This window comes from Dipodomys ordii, unplaced genomic scaffold (assembly GCF_000151885.1).
Source record: "Dipodomys ordii isolate 6190 unplaced genomic scaffold, Dord_2.0 Scaffold9, whole genome shotgun sequence".
In the NCBI taxonomy this organism is placed as follows: domain Eukaryota; kingdom Metazoa; phylum Chordata; class Mammalia; order Rodentia; family Heteromyidae; genus Dipodomys; species Dipodomys ordii.
Window position 1 is genome coordinate 14,077,728 of NW_012267225.1, and position 22,282 is coordinate 14,100,009.

Genomic DNA, 22,282 nt, shown 5'->3' on the forward strand with positions numbered 1-22,282 from the left:
TCCTGTCACAGGGGTTACCTCAGCATAATCATACTTCATCAAAGCCACAGGAAATCTCCAGAGCCATTCTGCTAGCAAGATAAGGTCTTTTTAAAGCAAATGCAGTGGCACATACTTGTAATCTCAACATCAGGAGTCTGAGCTAGGAGGATCTTGAGTTTAATGCCAGCCGGGCCTACCGAGTGAAACTCAAAACAAATAAATAACTACATCTCCAAAATACTGGTAATTACAGAAGTAGAATCCCACTTCTGCCATATTCTGTTTTTTGAAGGAAGTTAAGAATTTGAGAGTCCCATCTTTACTATAGGAGCAGGAAATGAACCAAAGCTTAAAGATCAGGAAGCAGGGTTTTTACAAAATACATTAGACTTGTGAGCCACATATTTTAATCAATCATGGCCCACATATAAGATGATGATCCTGCAAGTTTATATGAGATGGAAAAATTTCTGTAGTGTAGTAACTTTCCTACTGTATCTTTTCTAGTGTCTCTACTCTATTTTTATGTATTTGGATACACAAATGCTTCCCATTGTATTATCAGTGCCCATGGTATTCAGTACAGTAGCAGGCTGTTCAGGTTGGTAGTCCAGGGGCAGGCTATCCAGATAGCCCAGGACATAGTAGGCAATTGCATCTAGAGTTGAGTTAGAAGCTCTCGCTAACAATAAAGTTGACAAGAAAATTCCTCAGAATGTACTCATTGTTAAATGATGTGTGACTATAAATATCAAAATGAGGAGTTGAATGAACTCTTCATCCTTTAGCTGCAAAAGAATCAGCTGCAAAAAGAGGACTCCCTACCCACTAATGATGGAAACAAACTCTAATGAGACGATCTCTCATAGGACTTTTTAGGCCTCCAGTGCAATGCACCCATTTCTGAGAAGTTTGATAAGATGTTCTTAACTCCATCCCGCTTAGAAACCTATGAATAGCAGTTTTGGGCAAAGAGATTCTAGATTGATAATTTCTTTGCTGGAGGGAAACTACAGTACAGAACAAGAAACCTCAGAAGGCATCTTGGCAAGATGGTATCAGAGTGACAGTTCTGTCAAGACACTGTGTGACTCTTGACTCCATGGATAATGTAGTTTCTCTTAAAGTTAGTGTATAATAGAACAGTCCTGAATTTCATTACAAATAACTGAAGAGTGTATGAGTCTCACTGGGTGAAAAGAACAATTGAGGACATTATGCCTGTTCATAACAAATAACTTTCTAAAATAGCATCTTAAGTTTGAGGTATTTTTTTCTGACATAAAACCTTTATACTCTTTATTACTGTCCACATAGTCCAAGAAAGGTATTGCTGTGCCAACATTAAAAAAAATTGGTGCTGCAATGTGAACCTACCCCATCCCCTAAAGGCTCATGGGTTCAAGGCTGCATCCTCAGCTTGGTGCTATGTGAGATGGTAGAACCTTTTAAAAGTGTGGCCTAGTCGAAGGAAGTTCGGCCTTTGGGGTGTGTGCCCTTGAAGGGGATATTGGGACCCTACTTCCTTCCTCTTCTTCTCTCTTTCACATTTTGGCCAAAGGAAATGTTTCAATCTGCCATATGCTCTCTGTCACGATCTGCCGACTCATAACATGTCCCAAGAGCAATATGGCCAACTGACCATGGACTAAAACCTACAAATTGTGAGCCACATAGAAAAATTTCCTCTTTTAAGTTGATTGTCACAGGTATTTTACTGGAAAAGAAAACTAACAGAAGTGCCTATAACAGCTGCTGATAATACCTTATAGAATTATTTCCAATCAAGACCTGGTTTTTCATCTTTGGCTTAGTTCAGATTCTACTTTACTTCTCAGAGGATGGCTGGAAGTCTGAGGTCAGTGTGTCACTTTAGTTGAGGTCAGCTGAGGTCCTTCTAGATTTTAGTCTGTTATTTTCTCACTATATCCTTACATGGAAACAAGGGAGCTCTCTGGAGTTCCTTTAAGGCGTTAATCTTGTTCATGAAGGATCCATCTTTGACACCTATTTACTTCCCAAAGTTCACACCCCTTAGTAGCAACAAATTGGGACATATGTTAGGATTTTTACACATGATTTTTGTAGGAACATTTAGAACACTCTATTTGTGTGTGTATGTGTGTGTGTGTGTGTGTGTGTGTGTGTATGTATGTACATGTTAGAACTGGGGCTTTGTGTTCTTGCTTGGCTTTTTCACTCAAGGTTGTCTCTCTACCACTTGAGTCACACTTCCATTTCTGACTTTTTATTGGTTAACTGGAGATCAGAGTCCCACAGACTTTTCTGCCTGGGCTAGCTTCACACCTGATCCTCAGATTTCAACCTTTGGAGTACGCTGTTTTTTTGTTTTTGTTTTTGTTTTTTTTAGCATGCATGTAGTCTTCATTTTAACTTTTTACATAAAGATTTTCTGTTGGTAACGCTGTATTCTTTTAATCCAAAGAACATCTTCCTGACTTAGGATATTGTGCATTCAAATCATAGTTTGGGGATCTAGGGAAGGGATTAGCCCCTAGAGATATTCCTAATAAATGTAAAACATAAAGATGGAGGAATTAATTTAAATGAATACTCAATTGTAGTTTGTGAAGTAGTATCCTTTAAACATTACCCCTATGCATAAAAACCACTGTGTTAAAAAAGGTATCTCCCGGGGCAGGGAAGGTGGCTCAGTGGTAGAGTGCTTGCCTTGCATGCATGAGGCCCTGGGTTCGATTCCTCAGCACCACATAAGCAGACGAAGCTGGAAGTGGTGCTGTGGCTCAGGTGGTAGAGCACTAGCCTTGAGCTGAAGAGCTGAGGGACAGCACCCAGGCCCAGAGTTCAGGCCCAACGACTGACCCCCCCCCAAAAAAAAAGGTACCTCCCAAGGTCCCACATCCGGATTCAGATCCACGGAGTTTATGAAAATGCTCTGGAATTTGTGTTTTGACAGGCACCTGTTAGTGCTATGATGTGGGTGATACAGAGCCACCAAGGAGAAGCCTGGAAGCCCCATAGCCTAGGCCAAAGTCTTGCTAACTAAGTGGAAAGCTACCAAAGAGTTGATGACATGGCCAAGACTGAGCAGGTAGTAGGACAAGAACTCCACTTCTACATCAGTATTCTTCCCATAGGTTCCAGAAAGATTGATTTTGATTTATAGTTTAAGGAGGGCAGACACTGCAGGAAAATGGTTTCAAGTAAATATTGGAAGTTCCCAAGCAAGCTAGACATAGTGATATATGCCTATAATTTTAGTACTCAGGTGGCAGTGATTATGAATTTAGAGGGCAAGCCTGGGCTACATAATCAGGCTTTGTCTTTAAAAGAAAGAGAAAGAAATAAGGAAAGCTTAAGGCTCAAACTTTGGCAAAAGAGCATATGTATATATATGAATATATATATATATGAAATATACCATATATAAGCAACATTGTTGAATTCAGGATTTGAATAGATTAATTTGTAGCTTGGTTAGAGAGACAAGGGAAAGTAAAAAAGAAAGCAAGTGCATTCCTGGTCTAGTGCCTTTTATTATCATGGCTCACATCTTCCTGCAGGTACCTGTGATATCTGTCCTTAACCTAGGTCACTTAGGTTGAAACTCACAGCTGACCAAAGAAATTGTTTCATGGTGAGACTGGAACTCAGTTGCAAAAGCACTGAACTTATGGAGTACACCCCACAAGGGTAAAGGGTCATTCTTGGGTTTAGCATGTTTTGCTATACAGTACCTCCATGTTCTGAAATGACACTTTTCTCATTTGGTCTTAATCTTGAGAATCAGTGGAATCAGAATTAATTGCCTCATACTAGTGAGAACTGAAGTGAGAAGTTAGTCATCATTTGTAGAAAGCAGAAAGAAATGGCTGCCACGGCAAGAGGTTCATTGGCAGTTTAGTTTCTTCATTTCCTGAAGCTTTGGTTAGAAACTGAAAGAAATTGATCATCTGGGGAAAGCACCATGGCACTTGGGCAATGCAAACCTGACCAGTACCAAAGAGCAAAGAAACAAGGAAAGACAAGAATCCATGGCACCTGATCACTTTCATGCTGATCTCTGGATCTCATGACATTGCATTTGTGCATTAAAGGAATATTTTATCACCAAATGATGGAATTCTTACAGAAGTTGGCAGAGTCCCCGAGTGGCTACCTGCCAAGCTGGGCCTCCTCTGATGTCCCACAATTAAAACTGGATTCGGGCTGAAGGGCATGGCTATGTTGCTTGGACCCACCCGGGCAGGGAAGGTTATGTCTGTCTTCTCCCTTTGTTGCAAGAGGACTTTGCCAACAGCAAGCTATCTTGGGGGTGTGGTGGATCTGAGATGTAAGAATGATTCATAGAAAAGATCTCAGGCTGGGGACTTGTTCCTGTGGGATTCCCACGTTATGTGGGAAAATATTGAATATACTGTACCCAACATCCCTGAGGCCAATCATTTGGATTCTGTATTGTAAGTGACTGGTTCTGTGTGGTATGCAAGCAAAGTGTCAGTGAGGAGTTAGAGGAATTGTTAGCTACTGTGTCATACCTCTACTTCTCATAGTCATCTAATTCTGTTTCTCTAATACTAGGCAATCACTAAAAGGTCTGGGAAATTTCAAAGCTGGGTATATCCAGTTTCTATCATATATCCCATTTGTTGTAAGAACAAGCAGATAAATAAGCTTTTAGAGAATTATGAGGTTGGGTGTTGATGGCTCATACTTGTAATCCTAACTACTTTGGAGGCTGACATCAAAGGATGAAGGTTTGAAGCCAGCATGGACAGACAAATCCTTGAAACTCTTTTTGTTTGTTTGGCCAGTCTTGGGGTGCTAAGGAATTGAACCTAGGGACTCATGCATGCAAGGCAAGCACTCTACCACTGAGCCACCTTCCCAGCCCCTCCTTGAAACTCTTATATCTAATTATCCAGCAAAAAGATGAAAGTAAAGGTGTGGTTTAAGTGATAGGGCACCAGCTTTGAGTGGTAAGACATCATAATCTACACACTGGATACAACTGTATATTTGAAAAATACGTTCTTAAAGTCATATATATCATGAAATTGATGATGGTAGAAATATTTCTTAAGACAATGTTTTCATTTTTAAAATACATTTTTAAGTACAAGAGTTTAGCTTTGAATATGAGGCTATGAATATGAAACCTAGGTGCCATTTTTTTAAAAACTAAAAGATACTTTTTTGAGTACTTACTTTAAGATTTGGTATGTTTTTGTTAGAATGCAAATGTTGGCAAAAACAAGAGAAGTAGATTAATTTTTTTAAAAGACATTAAATCTATTTTACTTTTCTCTAGAAGTAAGCTTAGGGCAATATTAAAATGTGGCTTACCATCACCTATACATTAATAATATCTTTAAATTAATGTTTTTATTGTTTATTTATTGGTGGAGACTTTAATCTGAAGTTCTCTGCCAACTTTTATTTTAAATTAATTTTGAAATGAGCCAAAGAAGAGTGCCTATTTTTCTGAATCCATTTTACTTACACTCTCCAAATAAAACTGACTGGTTGGCCAGTTCTAGTGGAATTTACAAATAAAAGTGGCCACAAAAAAATCTTGCATCTTTATTTTACCTTATCTTGACCCAAGCATAAAAGTCTTGGATTCAAATCCAAATGTACAACATAAAAGATGTACTATTTTTTTTGTTTGCTTATTTGTTTGGTGCAGTACTGGGGCTTGAACTCAGGGCCTGGGTGCTGTCCCTTAGCTTTTTTTGCTCAAGGCTAATGATCTACCACTTGAGCCACAATTCTGCTTTGAGCTTTTTTCTGGTTAATTGGAGATAATAATCTCACAGACTTTCATGCCTGAGCTGGCTTCGAACTGCTATCCTCAGATCTCAGCCTCCTGAGCAGATAGGATTACAAGAGTGAGCCACTGGAGCCCAGCAAGATGCACTATTTTGGTGCATCAGGGTGGAATTCGGTGGGACCTTGTGTGGTCTCAGCAGTAACTCAGTAACACAGTGGGTTCATAGCAAATATACGTAGAGTGATTAAATGAAATGTTTGGTAATTTCATTTTTGAATCCGTTGATAGAGAAGACAGAGGAATTTTGAGGAAAGGTGCTTAGTGTGATTAACAATGAATGTCCTATTGAATTGGTACTTGCCATTCCATATCCCTGCCCCCTTTCCACCCATAGGTCACTGTCCATGGGGAAGATACTTACAGGTACTATCCAAGCAAATATAAATTTTTCTTTAGACAATGAATATCTTATAATATATTTACATACATTAAGGTTACCTTTTTGTGATTGTAGCAAGATACCAGACACTGGGTACTTTATACAAAAAAAAAAAAAAAGGTTTATTCAACTCGCACATGTGGAAAACGAAAAAATCTAAGACCAGAGTGCTTGGAACCTGCTGAGCTGGACATGGCAAGGGACATCACAGGGACAAAGAGGGGCAGTTAGCCAAAGTCAATACAATAACTCATTAGTCCAGAAATGGATTAACCCATTTACAAGTGTAGAGTCCTTGTTACATCTCTTACCTGTTGTTACCTATTTTCTTAAAAAAAAATGATGTTTAAAGGTTTTTAAATTTTTATTTGAAACTCATTACAGTTGTTTATCAGACTGGAAAAAAATTCAAACAAACTACAGAGGTGATCCTACTTTTCTTCATATTTCCCTATGGGAAGTAAATCTCACCATTTTTGGTGCAAACCACAGCAAGACAGGTTATATATACATTATGAAAATGTATTTATACAGATGCAATTTACATAAATATGGTACTTACATAGCCTGTGTATGATGTATGTGTGCATTTTCTCTAATTTCTTCTTAGAAAGCCCCCTGACATGGAGCTAGAAAGAAAACCCTGCGGCATCTATGTCATGGACAGCTGCCTGCTCTCTTTCTAGTTTCACATTCTTTGCCTGAGATTTTTTTTTTAATCTGATCTGTTTTGTTTCTACTTTTCAATAAAAAAGAACAGTTTTTAGTACATGAATGGTTTAAGAACAGTTGCTTGGATCACGTGGTGGAGCATCTTTAAGAACAGTTGCTTGGATCACAAGGTGGAGCATCTTTATAGAAAGTATAAGAACCTCAGTCAAACCCCAACACCATCAAGACCAAAATAAAAGGTCTAGCAAACCAAGTGCTGGTGACTTATACCTGTAATCCTAGCTACTCTGGAGGCTGAGATCTGCTTGTTGAGGTTTGCAGGAAAGTCAGTGAGACTATTTTCTCTAATTACCAGCAAAAAAAAGCCAGAAGTGGCAGAGCCTTACTTCTAAGCAAAAACAAAAAACAAAAAAAAAACTTAGTGACAGTACTCAGGCCCTTAGTTCAAGGTCCAGGATCAGGATTGGCACATGCAAGTGCACTCACACACACACACACACACACACACACACACACACACACACACAACACACACACAAGTCTAAACATCCAGATTATACTTTCCATGCTTATATCTATGTATTTTCTCAGTAGGCAATATGCAAAGGTCTTATGTGTTACCTGTGGTAAATTAGGAAAGCTTCCTGGTGAATGTCATCTTGCAGAATAGGTTTAGGCACTGAGGATGGTGCTAGGTTCCCATCCTATCAACACCGTGAGAAAGTTTCCCAGGGTGTTCTATGAAGTGGGAACCTGCTGGGAACTCAAACCTGCTGTACCACTTTGTCACCTGGCCACTCACATGGCCCATCCCTCCAAGCCTTCACTCAGCTCTCAGTTCAGCTCCCAAGAACCCTGGCCCCATGGGGTAGCTTCCCACACGCAGCTCCTGAAGCTTGGCTTCTTGCAGATTGTGAAACCTGTTTATTGAACACGTTCCTCAGCAAGCTGTGGATCATGCATTTCCCACGAGGCCCTGCCCTTTTTTGCTGGATGGATAATTGGTTCACAGGGTTTAATTTTACTGTAGGACCTGCCAAAGCTTTGAAGGTTATCACTTTCTAAGGGTGATTGCTGGTCACTCAGAACTCTTAACAGAACTCATTTTTATTTTTGGAAGTTGTGTGTTGGGGACACTGATCTGGGGTGGCTTTATTTAATTCATAGAATGTTTCGCAGTTTATGAAAGCATCCTGCTTAGGATAAAATGAGAACAAAGCAACTGCCATGGACTCTCACCAGGAATCACACCCCATTCTTTGTCTCTCTAGATATAGCTCATTCTGCACTGTTAAACAGGGATTTTCCTTGTGGGGGGAGGGTGTCAATACTGGGGCTTGAACTCAGAGAGCCTGGACATTGTCCTTTAGTTTTTCTTTTTTCTTTTTCTTTTGGCCAGGCCTGGGGCTTGAACTCTGGGCCTGGTGCTGTCCCTGAGCTCCTTTTGCTCAAGGCTAGCATTTTACCACTTGAGCTACAGAGCCAGTTCCAGCTGTTTCTGAGTTAATTGGATGTAAGATCTCACAGACTTTCCTGCTCCAAATGGCTCCTACCTACATCCTCAGATCTCAGCCTTCTGAGGAGCTAGGATTGTAGGCATGAGCCACTGGCACCCACTAGCACTCACTGGCACCCACAGTCCCTTAATGTTTTTGCTCAAGGCTAGTGTGCTATGCCTTGAGACACATCTCCTTTCTGGCTTTTTGGTGGTTAATTGGAGAGAAGAATCTCATTGACTTTCTTGTCTGGGCTGGCTTTGAATGAATGTGAATCCTCAGATTTCAGCCTCCAGTGTAGCTAGAATTACAGGCATGAGCTCAGAGGGAATGCTGTATTTTTCCTGTTTTGTGCCAATCTTGGGTCTTGAATTCAGGGCCTGGGTGCTGTCCCTGAGCTTTTTTTGCTTAAGGCTATCACTCTACCACTGTGCCACAGCTACACTTTCAGTTTTTTATGCTTAATTGGAGATAAGAGTCTCACAGGCTTACTGGCCCAAGTTGGCTTTAACTGTGATCCTCAGATCTCAACCTCCCAAATGGCTAGGATTACAGGTGTAAGCCATAGGTGCCTGACTGAGAAAGAATTCTTAATGTTGGACCTTCAGGGCCTTTCTTCCTTAGGCATAGCTATGTTCCTCTCCTGACACCCTTGGGACTCATGGATGAAATGATTTGTCAGATCACAATGCATAAGGTTTTGTGAAAAACACTTCAAATAAACAACATCTTTTGTCCTTTTAAAACTTAAATGTGAAGATCAAATGTTGTTAAGAAGATAAATAAGCACTGAGTGGTATGGCAGCTAACAGACTCTACAGTGTGCAAAGATATCTTGTATTTGAGAGGTACAATTAGCCTCCTTTATCTTGATATACCTCTGCCCTTGCCTCAAGAAATCCCCCCTCCCAGCTGGAAAACTGATGATTTCTGAGAACTGTCAGTTATAAAGGCTAAGCAAATATGATCTAGAATGTACTGTCTGTGCTTCCGTTCCCCTGACAAATACAGTACAGAGCTGTTCCAGTACCTGCTTCCAGTGTACTCTTGAAGGGGGCAGGGCGGGCCCTTGGGGGCTCTGGAAAGTGGGCACACTGCCAACTCCAACGGAGACACCTAAACCTAGGCAGCTTCTACAGTCCTTTCTTGATCTCTCTGATTTCAGATGCGATATGCTACTTTTTCAATAAAGAACAATAAATAAAACACACGGAGGCAATCTGGGTTTTCTTTTTCTGTAGATATTTATGAAAATAGAATTCTGGACTCTGTTTCCTCACAGTGTCCCACTGTTGTCCACTGACAATAACGATAGCTCTCATGGATCCATTTTTTTCTGAATAAAGCAAATTGTAACATGCAAGTCCACTGTATTTGTGGCTTAAATACTAGTAGTGGTTTTGACCAAGCATGATCTAAAAATAATACATCAAAAGATGTTTCAAAAATAAAGAGTTTAAATTCCCCTGTGAGCATTATACAACTCAGTAGACTCTAACTTGTTCCCATATTATGGTTAGTTGTTGTGATCGGTCCTTAATTTTGCAAAAATCTTTCTTGGAAAAAGCTACTTGTTTCCTTAAAGCAAAGGTGAATCTGTTTAACAGAAGTGATAAAAATGAAAAGAGATTTGTTGAATGGTGGCATTCCTTTAGCAGAAACTGAGTGGCATTATGAGAAAAATGAATCAAGTACTTAAAGTACAGACCTGAACCTAGCATCTTGAGTACTTGAGGGCTTTCCTCAAAAAGGTTTCCTGAGGTCCATGCATAAGAAGATACTGAGTCTACATATATGAATGGCTCTAAGATTTTACTGTTATTTGTGTTTGTCTCATGAGAAGTTAGATGTTTTCTACTGGTTGCTTTTGAGGTCACTGCCATTGTAACTCTTGATAATTAGCTGTATCCACTCATTCATTAATCCAATTAATCCAAGACATGCTAAGTATTAGACATTATATTAGGTCTTGGGATACAGTGATGGATAAAATGATTCTTTTCTTTACTCTAGTGAGAAAGAAAATAACTCTAGTGAGAAAGAAAATAAACTAGGGTATGGGTAGAAAATGCTAGGAGCTTCTATTTAGCATTGTCCTTTTCCTATCTTATTTAAAATTAAAATTTAGTGTATGTATTATTTAATGTAGTATAATAATGCAAGTTCATACTTCAGTTTTTATTTTTAATTTTTTTGTGGCTTGGTGGTTTGAATTCAGGATCTTGTACTTGTTCTACTATTTGGCCACAGCCCCAACACTTTTTCTTTTTAGTTTGTTTTCAGATAGATTCTCTCAATTTTTCTTTGGACTTCAATCCTCTTAATTTCATTTCCCAAGTAGCTTGGGTTATAGAATTATAGGATTATGGCTAAACAAAGGACTTAAAATGAATATAGGTAGATATATAAGAATAAAATGAATATATATAATATAAAATGAATATAGATAGATAGAGATATACATATATTGGGTGGATGAATTCAATTGATTTTTGGCTCTTTCTTCCTTTCTATTCATTCATTCATCTATATACTTTTTGCCCATTCTGGTGCTTGAACTCAGGGCATGTGCTTTTTTTTTCTTTCTTTCTTTCTCTCTTTCTTTCTTCCTTCCTTCCTTCCCTCCTTTCTTTCTTTCATTCTTTCTTTCTTTTTATTGTGAAAATGCCGTATGGATGGGTTACAATTACTTGGGCAAGGTAATGAGTGCATTTTTTTAAATCAAGCATTGTTGCCTCCTCCTTTGTTTCCCCTTCCCATCCCTTCCCATCCCCCCCATCTTCCCCCCCAACTCCCCCTCCCAAAGGGCATGTGCTTTGTCCCTGGGCTTTTCTGCTAAAGGCTAGCACTCTTAACACTTGAGACACAGCTCTACTTCTGTTTTTCACTAGTTAATTGGAGATAAGGGTCTCACAGAGTTTCCTGTCTGGACTGGCTTTGAATCATGATGCTCAGATCTTAGCCTCTTGAGTAGCTAGGATTATAGGTATCAGATACCAGTGCCTGTCTCTTATTTTTATTTTTTATAGAACTAGGGATTGAATTCAGAGTCTCAACCTCTACCAGTTAGGCTGCACCTGTCCTTTGGCTTTTTGCTTTGATTTTTAGATATGATATCATGCTTTTTCTTGTTAGGTTTTAGTCTTCAATCTTGTGTCTACCTCCTGAGTAGCTGAGATTATTGGCAAGTTACATCACATCTGGCCTCTCAATTGAATTTTTTATTTTTATTTTATTTTTTTTTATTGCCAGTCCTGGGGCCTGAACTCAGGGCCTGGGTACTATCCCTGGGCTTTTTTTGCTTAAGGCCAGCATGCTACCACTTGAGCCACAGAGCCACTTCCAGCTTTTCTGTTTATGTGATATTGAGGAATTGAACCTAGGGCTTCGTGTATGCTAGGCAAGCACTCTACCACTAAGTCACATTCCCAGCCCTTGAAGTTTTTCTTAATGAATAATTAAGATGAGACAGATTTTGAGATTATTTTGCTGGATCAGCATATCAATGCTTGGGATCCTTTGACTTAAAATTAGCACAGCTTAGTTGGGTGCCAATGGCTCACACCTATAATCCTAGCTACCTCAGGAAGCTGAGATCTAAGGATCATGGTTCAAAGCCAACCCCAGCAGGAACATCCGAGAGACTCTTATCTCAAATAATCCACTCAGAAAACCAGAAGTGGTGCTGTAGCTCAAGTGGTAGAGCGCTAGCCTTGAGATGAAGAGTTGAGGAACAGCGCCCAGGCCCAGAGTTCAAGCCCCACAACCAAAAATAAATAAATTAGAACAGCTTCTGCCAAGTTGCAAATGTTGAAGTGTGCTATTAATGCCTTGCTCATCCTTGCATCTGTATCCTGGTACATGCTAATCTCTTGGAGCATCTTTTTCCAGTTTAACTACCTATTCCTATATATCTCTTCTTTGTGGATCAAATGAGCTGTCTTCTCCCTCAGGAGCCTCTATGGGCTCATATGGGCGGTATAGAGGGATGCTCTGGATGTGCCTCTCAAGTTTCTCAAATGCAAATACAGTGGAGGCATTATGGTGCTTACTACCATACCCGATGGTTTTTGTCCTTCTCTTAGACAACATTTACCGCTTTTTTGCTGTTAGCATCTACTTGCATGTCTTCCAATCCTATGGTATCTCTGCACACTAGAGTCCATTTAGGACCATTAAACTAGTTCCTTTCATCAGGTTTGGAGAGAGGCAGCCAGCAGGCTTGTGCAGCAGGCAGTGATAGCCGAACTGTGAGAAGCACTTCTGTAGGGAAGGGCATATGTCTACATTTGTATCTCTCTTTTGGTAAGCATATAGTATGCAGGGATTGTATATAGTTTTAATTAAATATTTATCTGAGACAGTCCTGAGGCTTGAACTCAGAACCTGGACACTGTCCTTAAGCTTTTTTTGCTCAAGTTTGGCCCTCTACCACTTGTGTCACAGCTTCATTTCTGGCTTTTCTGGTACTTATTTGGAGACAAGAGTCTCATAGACTTTCCTGCCTGAGCTGGCCTTGGACTGTGATCCTCAGCTCTCTGCCTCCTGAGTAACTAGGATTATAGGTGTGATCCACCAGGACTTGGCTTATTTTATTTTTGATATAGAGTCTGGCTATATAGCCTAGGTTGCCCTTGAATTTGTGATCCTCCTGACTCCACTGGCATTACAATATGCTACCACGCACAACTTACAGTTAATGGAATGAAACAGCATGGCTCTCCCTTGCCATTCAAGTCATCAGGTACATGATTTAACTTTTTGATGACATGCTACAGAATTCTTTTATATAATTTATGACTTCAACAATTTTCCTTAATGGACTTGTCTGACTATGAGATCCCAGTAATCTGACTGGTTTTCTGGTCAAACCACTCAACCGGCAGCTGCTCTCTTCATGTCCCCCTTCCTGCCTCTAGATCCCCAACATACCACAAAGCATTCTGGGGATATGACGAATGTGTGAATAATTAGCCAGATCAAGATATGGGGGAAAAAATCACTGGAAGGAATGGGTTTCAGGCGTCAAGAAAATAAAACTGTAGCACAGGATGCTTCCAGATGAGTCAGTGAAAGTTTCAAGCCCCAAACCTTGCCCTCTTACTGAAAACAGAACCACATGCATGTAACATGTAACCGCATGTAACATTTTGGTCAGTGACAGACATTTGCATGATGGTGTCCCATAATATTATCATAAAGCTGAAAAGTATCTATTGCTTAGTGATGTCATAGCCAGTGCAATGATGTACCAATGTACATCACTCATGGGTTCATGGGAATGCTGATATAAACAAACCTACTCTACTGCCAGTGAAATAAAGGCAGAGCATGTACAAGCATATACAATGACATGAAGTCCATAGCACTTGATAATGAAAATAAAGGACTGTGTTACTAATGTGCATATAATTACTCTATTATACCATCAATCATTGCTTTAGAGAGAATTGCTACCTCTAAAAATTAATGTATTTAATGTGCTGTGTTATGCTGGCAGCATTAATAAACATCTTGTATTTACTAATTCTGTTGGTTGCATCACCTTTTCTGTGCTTAATTTCAACCTAATTTTATTTGTTCACCATGGTCCTGGAAGCAATTAGTTGTATCATGTGTGTGCATGTGTGTGTGTGTGTGTATTTACCATAGAGCCTAGGTGTGACATAGGCTCCTAGATTGGTGTCAGTGCATTCTATCACAGTCATTTAATGTTGTTATTACCTAAGGACACACTTCTCTGAATATGTTATGTGATGTGTGACTGTTTTGCTTTAATGCTTGTTCCTTATAAGTTTTGAGCCTAGGCAGCACCATTGGAATTCATGTTAGCTGTTTGTAAACTGACTGAAGCAGTCAGTATAGTGTTGTGTGAAGTGCAGGAATTTCTATGTCTTTATTCCTTTGATCCAGTGCTCTGGTGGGCCTCTTATTTACACTGCATGGATGTCATCTAGTGAGCTTACATGAACGATTCCTTCCTTTGGGAATAACACAAGGTCTTTAATTATGATGAAAAAGTTAAACAAAATAACACACAAGAATTTATCTAGAAACATCTCTGTGTAGTCGATTCTCAGGAAATATCTCCATGTCTTCTATACTGTTTGTGTTCTCTATATATTTATTTGTCAGTGTAGATTCATCTTCAAAACAGTTCTGAAAGCTTAGGGTTCAATTACTTACAACAGTTGTATGGTTTTGGGGATACTGAGGGAGGGTAGTAAACACTAAGTGGAGATATGGATTGAGAAAGTGCTTCTTCTATGCAGCCACTCAGGGAACCAGGCTGCTTGACCAGAAGGTCAGCCAAGGATGAGACAGGAGTTCTAAATCTCACCAATGTTGACATTTTGGGCTGGGTAATCCATTGTTGTAGAGTCATTCTGTGCATTGTAAGAAGCTTAGCAGTACATCTGGCCTATCTCTACCTACTGGTTGTCAGTAGCATACTGCCCTGCTGTAACAACTAAAATGTCTCCAGACATTGTCAAATAACTCCTAGAAATAAAACAGCTGCTAACTGAAGATCAGGGGTTTAGGACGTTTGTGACTTCTCTGTGATCCTCTGTAGTGACTGGCCAGCAGAGACAGTGGGGAAGATCACACAGGAAGGTCTGAGGACTAAAGCCAGAAGCTAGGTGTCTCCCTGAACCCACATCCTATCAGCTAGACACAGTTGTGTAACCCCCACCATGGAGGCTGAGAAATATGGTGGAGAGAGATACAGAGACAGAGACAGACACAGAGACAAAGAGTGACAAGGAGAGACAGACACAGAGATAGACAGAGGGACAGAGACAGAAACAGACACAGAGAGAGGAACAGAAGAAGAAGAAGGAGGAGGAGGAAGAAAAGGGGGAGGAAGAAGAAAAGGAGAAGAAGAGGGGGGACAGGGAGACAAACACAGGCAGACCCTAAAAGAAAGAAAGAATTCTTGCACTTAAAATCCTAACAGTAAACCATACAACACAAATGTTCTGATTCTTAGAAAATAATATCCATCTTCACATATTTTTCTTTCTTGTAAATTGATGTGATATGTAGTAAAACCAAACCAAAGTAGTATATCCTTATGGCTGGATCATAAATAGAAGTGCATCTCATTACATCATTCTAGGAAAGGCTGTCAAAGGAGAGATGCCTGGAACAGACTCACTTGGCTTTAGGTACTGCAGCCTGGAGATGTCAGTGTGTTCTCAGATCCAGTGAGGGTGGAGCAGTCTACCCAAAGAGCAGAAATCTGTTTAAAAATATGCATCAACTAGGAGAGGATTTGCCCAATAATCACAGTACATCTGATCTTATATATGACGACAATATATATGGCCTTTCTTTTGAGAATGTAGACATGGCCCTCCAAAACAGGTTTGCATGTTCAACAACTGACAGCATTTACTGACTATTAACTTCATATTGCACTAGGTGCAGGGGGAGGGTACAAAGGAAATGGAAGTCATGGCCCATGTACTCAAGGAATTTACAGCCTAATAGATTATATACACATGCCAGTGAAAATGGAACGTTCTGGCTGACAGCCAGATGTAGAGCCATTCCTTTATTCGCCCGTCTTCCTGCATTTTCCACTGAGTGTCTCACACCCGAATGAGCAGGATTAACTGAAAGTGTTCTTCCTTTCAATAGATAACTATGTTGTATCTTTTGCCATAAATACCAGCCCTCTTAGAGATGAGGCGTAGTGTCTATATGGCCCAAAGAGATGACTAAAATACTTTTGGAGTAAATTAAATAGGTGGATTATCTTGCCATTCTGGAATCTTTTGCTTTCTGTTTTGTTTTTCTGCTTTCCCTTATCATTCCTAAGTCTATAAAGAGACTTGATTCATCAGATTTCCCCCAGAAAAAGTAACTGTAACTCCCTAGCTTATTTTGCCTGCTTAGTGACTGCTCAGGTTTACAATAGCAACCATCAGCCTGGCTTCCTAATGCCTGCAGGGGCCTGTGACTGATTTAGGCCTGGCCTGAGCTCTTGCATTCATGAGCAAAAAGGTCTGGTCTGCTGGGGAGGGAGGAACCGAATGCTTTCACACCTGCCTGCGCAGAGGAAGGCCTTGCAGCATTGACGCCTTTCATAATCCTGGGTGTTTCTGTTTTTCACTTTTGTTAAAAGGAAAAATAAAAAACAACCCAAACCAAACAAACCCAATGTGGCTATTTAAGGATGGCTTCATATTTCTCCATTTTGTCTCCTCTTTACATTCACCTATGTGACCCCCAGCAACTACTGAATAGTCAGGGGACATCCAGATGGTATCTTCCTTCCCCTCTCCCCGGTTTGTCTACCTCCCCCCCCCCCACACACACACAGTAGGGCCTTCACAGAGTCAGGTCACTGGGTAGCAAGAGCTTTTTAAAGTACATTTGGTTATTTTTTATTTGATCTTGTGTTGGAGGAAAAGACCCAAATGAAATAACATAATACCTATTCAAGTTAACATTGGCTGAAAACCTTTTTATTTTTAGAGTGTGAATGGCTTCGTTTCCTATGATGGCTGACCTTTTTTGTAAACTGATCAGTTCCCAAAAAGGTAACTGAAAAATAATCTGAAATAGACCTCCTTCACCAAGAAACCAGCAAAGAGTTTTCAGCACAGGTCTGTATTTTATTTTGTTTTCATTAAATAGTGTTCTATTTTCTTAATAGCTGTGGTCTTGTGAGAAAAACTAGCATTTGATGAATTCTTTTGCTTTTACAAAGCACCATGGATATCTTGTCTCCTTAAAATCTCCTTAAAAACCTGGGGAATAAGAACTTTTTAATATCCCTATTCTATAGTTAATAAAACTGAATCTTAAAGACTATACAGTAAAATTTTCATGGGTACAAAGCTAGCACATGTGGGAGCTATGGACTAAATCTGCATCCATAGACTCTGAGATTAATTCTCAGTATTCAAAATCAGTATTGAAATCAAATTAATGAGATAAACCGGGCACCCATGGCTTATGCCTGTAATCCTAGCTACTCAGGAGGCTGAAATCTGAAGATTGGGGTTCAAAGCCAGCCCTTATCTCCAATGAACCTCCAGAAAACCAAAAGTGGTGCTGTGGCTTAATTGGTGGAGCACTAACTTTGAGCTGAAGAGCTCAGAGACAGCACCCAGGCCCAGAGTGCAAGCCCCATCACCAACCAGAAAGAAAGGAAGGAAGAAAGAAAGAAAGAAAGAAAGAAAGGAAGAAAGAAAGAAAAAAAGAAAGAAGGAAAGAAAGAAAGAGGTACTAGTATAAGGATAGCTCAGTAATTACTTGGTAAATTTGTTCCTCCATCTTCCTTTCTATTCGGATTTCAAACAAACATATTTTGGACATTTTCAATATGCTTTTTTTTTTTTTTTGCTGGTCCTGGGGCAACTCAAGGCTTGGGCTCTGTCCCTGAGCTTTGTTGTTCAAGGCTAGTGCTCTACCACTTGAGTCACAACTTCATTTCTGGCTAATTTTGGTGGTTAATTAGAGATGAGTCTCCTGGACTTTCCTAACTGTGCTGGTTTTGAACTGTGATCCTCAGATGTCAGCCTCCTGAGTAGCGAGGATTGCAGGTGTGAACCACAGTGCCTGGCTCTCAATATGCATTTATATTCCTAGATGGCTATATTTATTTTGCAGTTCTTCATGTTGCTAGCATGCATTGTCATTAGTATTAGAAGGAATCCTATGCCTTGTGCCATCGGATTCTCTAGTTTCTCTTGAATGTATAGATTTTCATCTTTATCTGGGAGCAGGTTCACAGCAAATCCAAGGAGTTGAATAGAAACAAAACCCTCATTAAAAGCTTAATCCTCTGCCAGGAGCCGGTGGCTCATGCCTATAATCCTAGCTATTCAGGAGGCTGAGATCTGAGGATCATGGTTCAAAGCCAGCCCAGACAGGACACTCTGTGAGACTCTTATCTCCAATAAACCACCAGAAAACCAAAAGTGGTGCTGTGGCTCAAGTGGCAGAGCGCTAGCCTTGAGCTAAAGAGTTGAGGGACAGTACCCTAGGCTCAGAATTCAAACCCCATGACCAACCAAAAACAAAACAAAACAAAAAATCTTAGTCTTCTGGACTGAATTACATCTCTCAAATTCATATGTTGAAGCAGGGAGCCAGTAGCTCACATTTGTAATCCTAGTAATTCAGGAGGCTGATATCAGAAGATTGAGATTTGAAGCCAGCTCAAGCAGAAAAATCTATGAGACTCTGAACTCCAATTATCCAACAAAATGCTAGAAGTGAAAGAGTGGCTCAGGTGGTAGAGCACCTGCCTTGAGTCAGGCAACAACAACAACCAAAAAACAAAACAAAAACACCAAAAGCGAGCACCTGCCTTGAGTCAAGCAACAACAACAACCAAAAAACAAAACAAAAACACCAAAAGCCCAAAAAGTACTAATCCACTCAGGCCCTGAATTCAAGCCTCAAGACTGGCACACACACAAAATTTCATATATGAAGCCATGCCCTCCAATGTGAGTATTTGGAGATGGGCCTCTTTGTGAATGAATGAGATTTAGATGAGGTAGAATGAGATTTAAATGAGGGTAGAGCTGTCATGATGAGATTAGTGTTCTCATAAAGAGAGACCAGAGTGCACAATTCCTGGCTTTGCTTTTTACCTTTTGAGGATACCGTGAGAAGATGACCACCTGCAAATGAGGAAGAGAGCCAATACCACACAACTCTGTGGGCATCTTGACCTGCCCAGCTCCCAGAACTATGAAACACAAACGTTCATTGTTTAAGCCTCCCAGTCTCTAGTATTTGTTTTAGTAACCTAAATCAACTGAAATAACCCATTGAAGTTGGTTTATGTGCATTAGCTGTGTGATTCTGGGCAATGTATTTAATGTGGCTTCCTCACCTCCACATGGAGATAACAATATTTATTAGGAGGGTCATAATAATAAAATAATACCTGAAAGTATTTTAGAAGTGACCAATACCAGCATATATAATAACCATTGTCATGAATCAAATTGGGATTCATCCTAAAGAGTCATCATTAGTATGATCATCATGTGGTCAGATGTGGAAAATTCCATTTCCCTTACCTTCCCACTCTCATTATGGATTGTAATTACATATTGGAAGGGCTTTTAGTAAATACATTTCAGTGATACTTAGTATATTTTTGTTGTTTCTTAGAGAATCAGCTAAAATACACTGCAATATTTATTTAGTGGGATTTCATTTTTCTTATTAAAGCATACGTGGATTACAACACAAATCAAAGTATGAAAAAGCCAGAAATGTCTGCTTTTTTGGTTATTAAAATGTCAACTTTTCTAGATCATTGATTAATAGAGATAATGCTTTTGAGTATTTTTGACAGTTTGAGGGAACTTAGCCACATACATTATTTTCTCTCAACAAAACAGATTTGCTAATTCAGATTTCCATATAAATCTATTCCCACAGGAATGAACTTGATTTCTCCAAAACACCAGGAATTCTATTATGAGATTTTTATCCTCTGATTTAATACATCAGTATACATAAACAAATGGATTCAAGGTTTTTTTTTTAAAAAAAAACAAAACAAAACAAAACTCATTGAATTAGTGTCACACACTCCTGCGGCTGGACAGAAGAGCCGTTAGCTTCAGGAGTATTTGGTCTTTAGGACAGGAGAGTCTGTGGCCAGATGACAGATGCAAAAGAAAGTGCCAGCACCACTGGAGGCTTGTTAGGGGTCTATCATGTACTATAGGGTACATTTAAGACAAAACTCTAAAAACTGGTATGGTTTTGAAGAAGTTAAGGTATTTGCAAAAATCTCAATGTACTGATTTAAAATTAAACAAAACAAACAACCCAGTGTTCTGCTGTGCATCCTTGTCTCAGCTGTGGGGCTGAACCTTGGGGTGTCTGTCTTGGCTTGGGATCCCTGGCTTCTGACAGCCCCTGGCTTTGCTTCCCTTGAATTAATGGAGACCAGCAACAGTAATAAGGCCCAGTAGGGGTAGTCCTGTGCAAACCTGTGAAACTGGCTGACACTCCCAAGCATGCCATCTTTCAGAGTAGTTAGCACTGATCATCTTGCCGTTACTGGGGCTTGAATGTAGGGCCTCATGCTTTCCTTTAAGTTTGTAACTCAAGCCTGGTGTTCTCCCACTTGAGCCACAGCTCCACATTTAGCTTTTTGGTGGTTAATTGGAGATAAGAATCTCACAGACTTTGACTTTTTCTGCTTGTCCCAGACATATACTAGTTATTGCAAATAAGGGAAACCATGGGACGTATGTTTTTTTGGGCCTGGCTTACTTCACTTAATATAATTTTTTCCAAGTCTTTCCATTTCCTAACAAATGGGTGATGTCATTCTTCCTGATGGAGGCATAGAATTCCAGTACATATGACCAGATAAGATGATGTTAAGCAAAATGAACCCCAAGATAGGGACACAAATATTTTCTTTCTTGCTTGCTATTGTTTCTAACATATTTATAATGTACCATGTGATTTTTTTTTTTGTTTCTTTGTATGTTCCTCCCCCACCGTATAACCCCTGTTTTTACTGTATTTGATGTCAGTACCCTGCATCTTCTTATACACTTCTCTAATTTGGGGAGAAGGAAAAAACAAAATGCTTAAATAGGGATACAGGTTGACCCATTGTAACAATGAGATGTACAAGACATTATGTTGAAAAATGAACTTTACAATTTGGGAGGCAGGATTTGTGGAGGTGGGAGGATTTGTGGAGGTGGGAGGGAAGGGATGGTAGGGGAAAGACAAAGGAGGAGGCAACAATGCTTGATAGGAAATGTATTCATTACCTTGTTCACGTAACTGTAACCCCTCTATACAGTATTTTTACAATAAAAATGTATTAAAAAGAGAGAGAGAATCTCACAGACTTTCTTGCCTGGGCTGGCTTTGAATGGTGACCCTCAGAGCTTAGTCTCCTGAGTAGCTAGGATGGGATGAACCACCGGTGCCCAACTTTTCCTCTGCTTCTGTGTGTCCTCTACAATGAAAGCCTGCAATTGTCTCCATTCATTTTGAATAGCACATTGGGAGTTGTGTCAGATGCTCACTGGCAGACACAGGTCAATTTTCTTTACTTACTTGAAGCATCACGTTTCTGGGCTGTGAAACTGTCCAGGCCTTAAGTAAGTTGGCGAAGAAAAGGCCTTCATGTGGCCAGTTCAATTCCAGGTGCAACTTCAGGTTCCAGCCTGTGGCCCTGGCCAGCAGGCCTACCCTCTCCCCACCCTCTCACCCCTGTCCCAGAGTCCTGTGACCAGGTAGGGACCCTTTGCTCCTTTGCAAAAGGGCCCTGAAATTGTTTTCGAGTATTTTAAAGATTGGTCCCCTCCTTTTCCCATTTCTCTTGTCCTCCAAGCCAGGCTCTTCCAATCAATCAACTGCTGACAGTTTTGGGGTCAAGGCTCCCCAACGCGGGATCCCTCCAGAGCCAGTCTGCTCCTCTTCCAGGAAGCCCAGCGGCTGCCTCTCCCATCGGCCTTGCCAACCATCTGTTTTCTTTTTCCCTTTTATTTTTTTAAAGTATTTAAACTCCATTCTCTGCGTTCTCTTCACCCTTCCCTCCCATGTAAATTAGACTGTAGATTTCATCTGCCTCCTGAGAAAAGGCAAGGAGCACTCTGCCACTATCAGAAAGCAGCAGGAATACTGTCATCTGGGCAGTTTCTGGAGAAATAGAAAGGGAGGGGACAGGTTTCAATGAAGACTTCTACTCTAAGCTCTCCTGTTATTTTTGCCCCTCATATAAGCTTTACCAATGAGATCTAAGACCCATAAAGTAAATGGTTTGTCAGATGAACTATCCCCAAACCCCACCTCAATTTCTCTTTCTATCCCAACCACAGCATACCTGAGGTCTTGAACAAGTCTGCATTTCCACATTTCCTCACAGTCAGAGTTTGCTTTCAGGGAGGTGTGTATGTGTGTGTGTGTGTGTGTGTGTGTGTG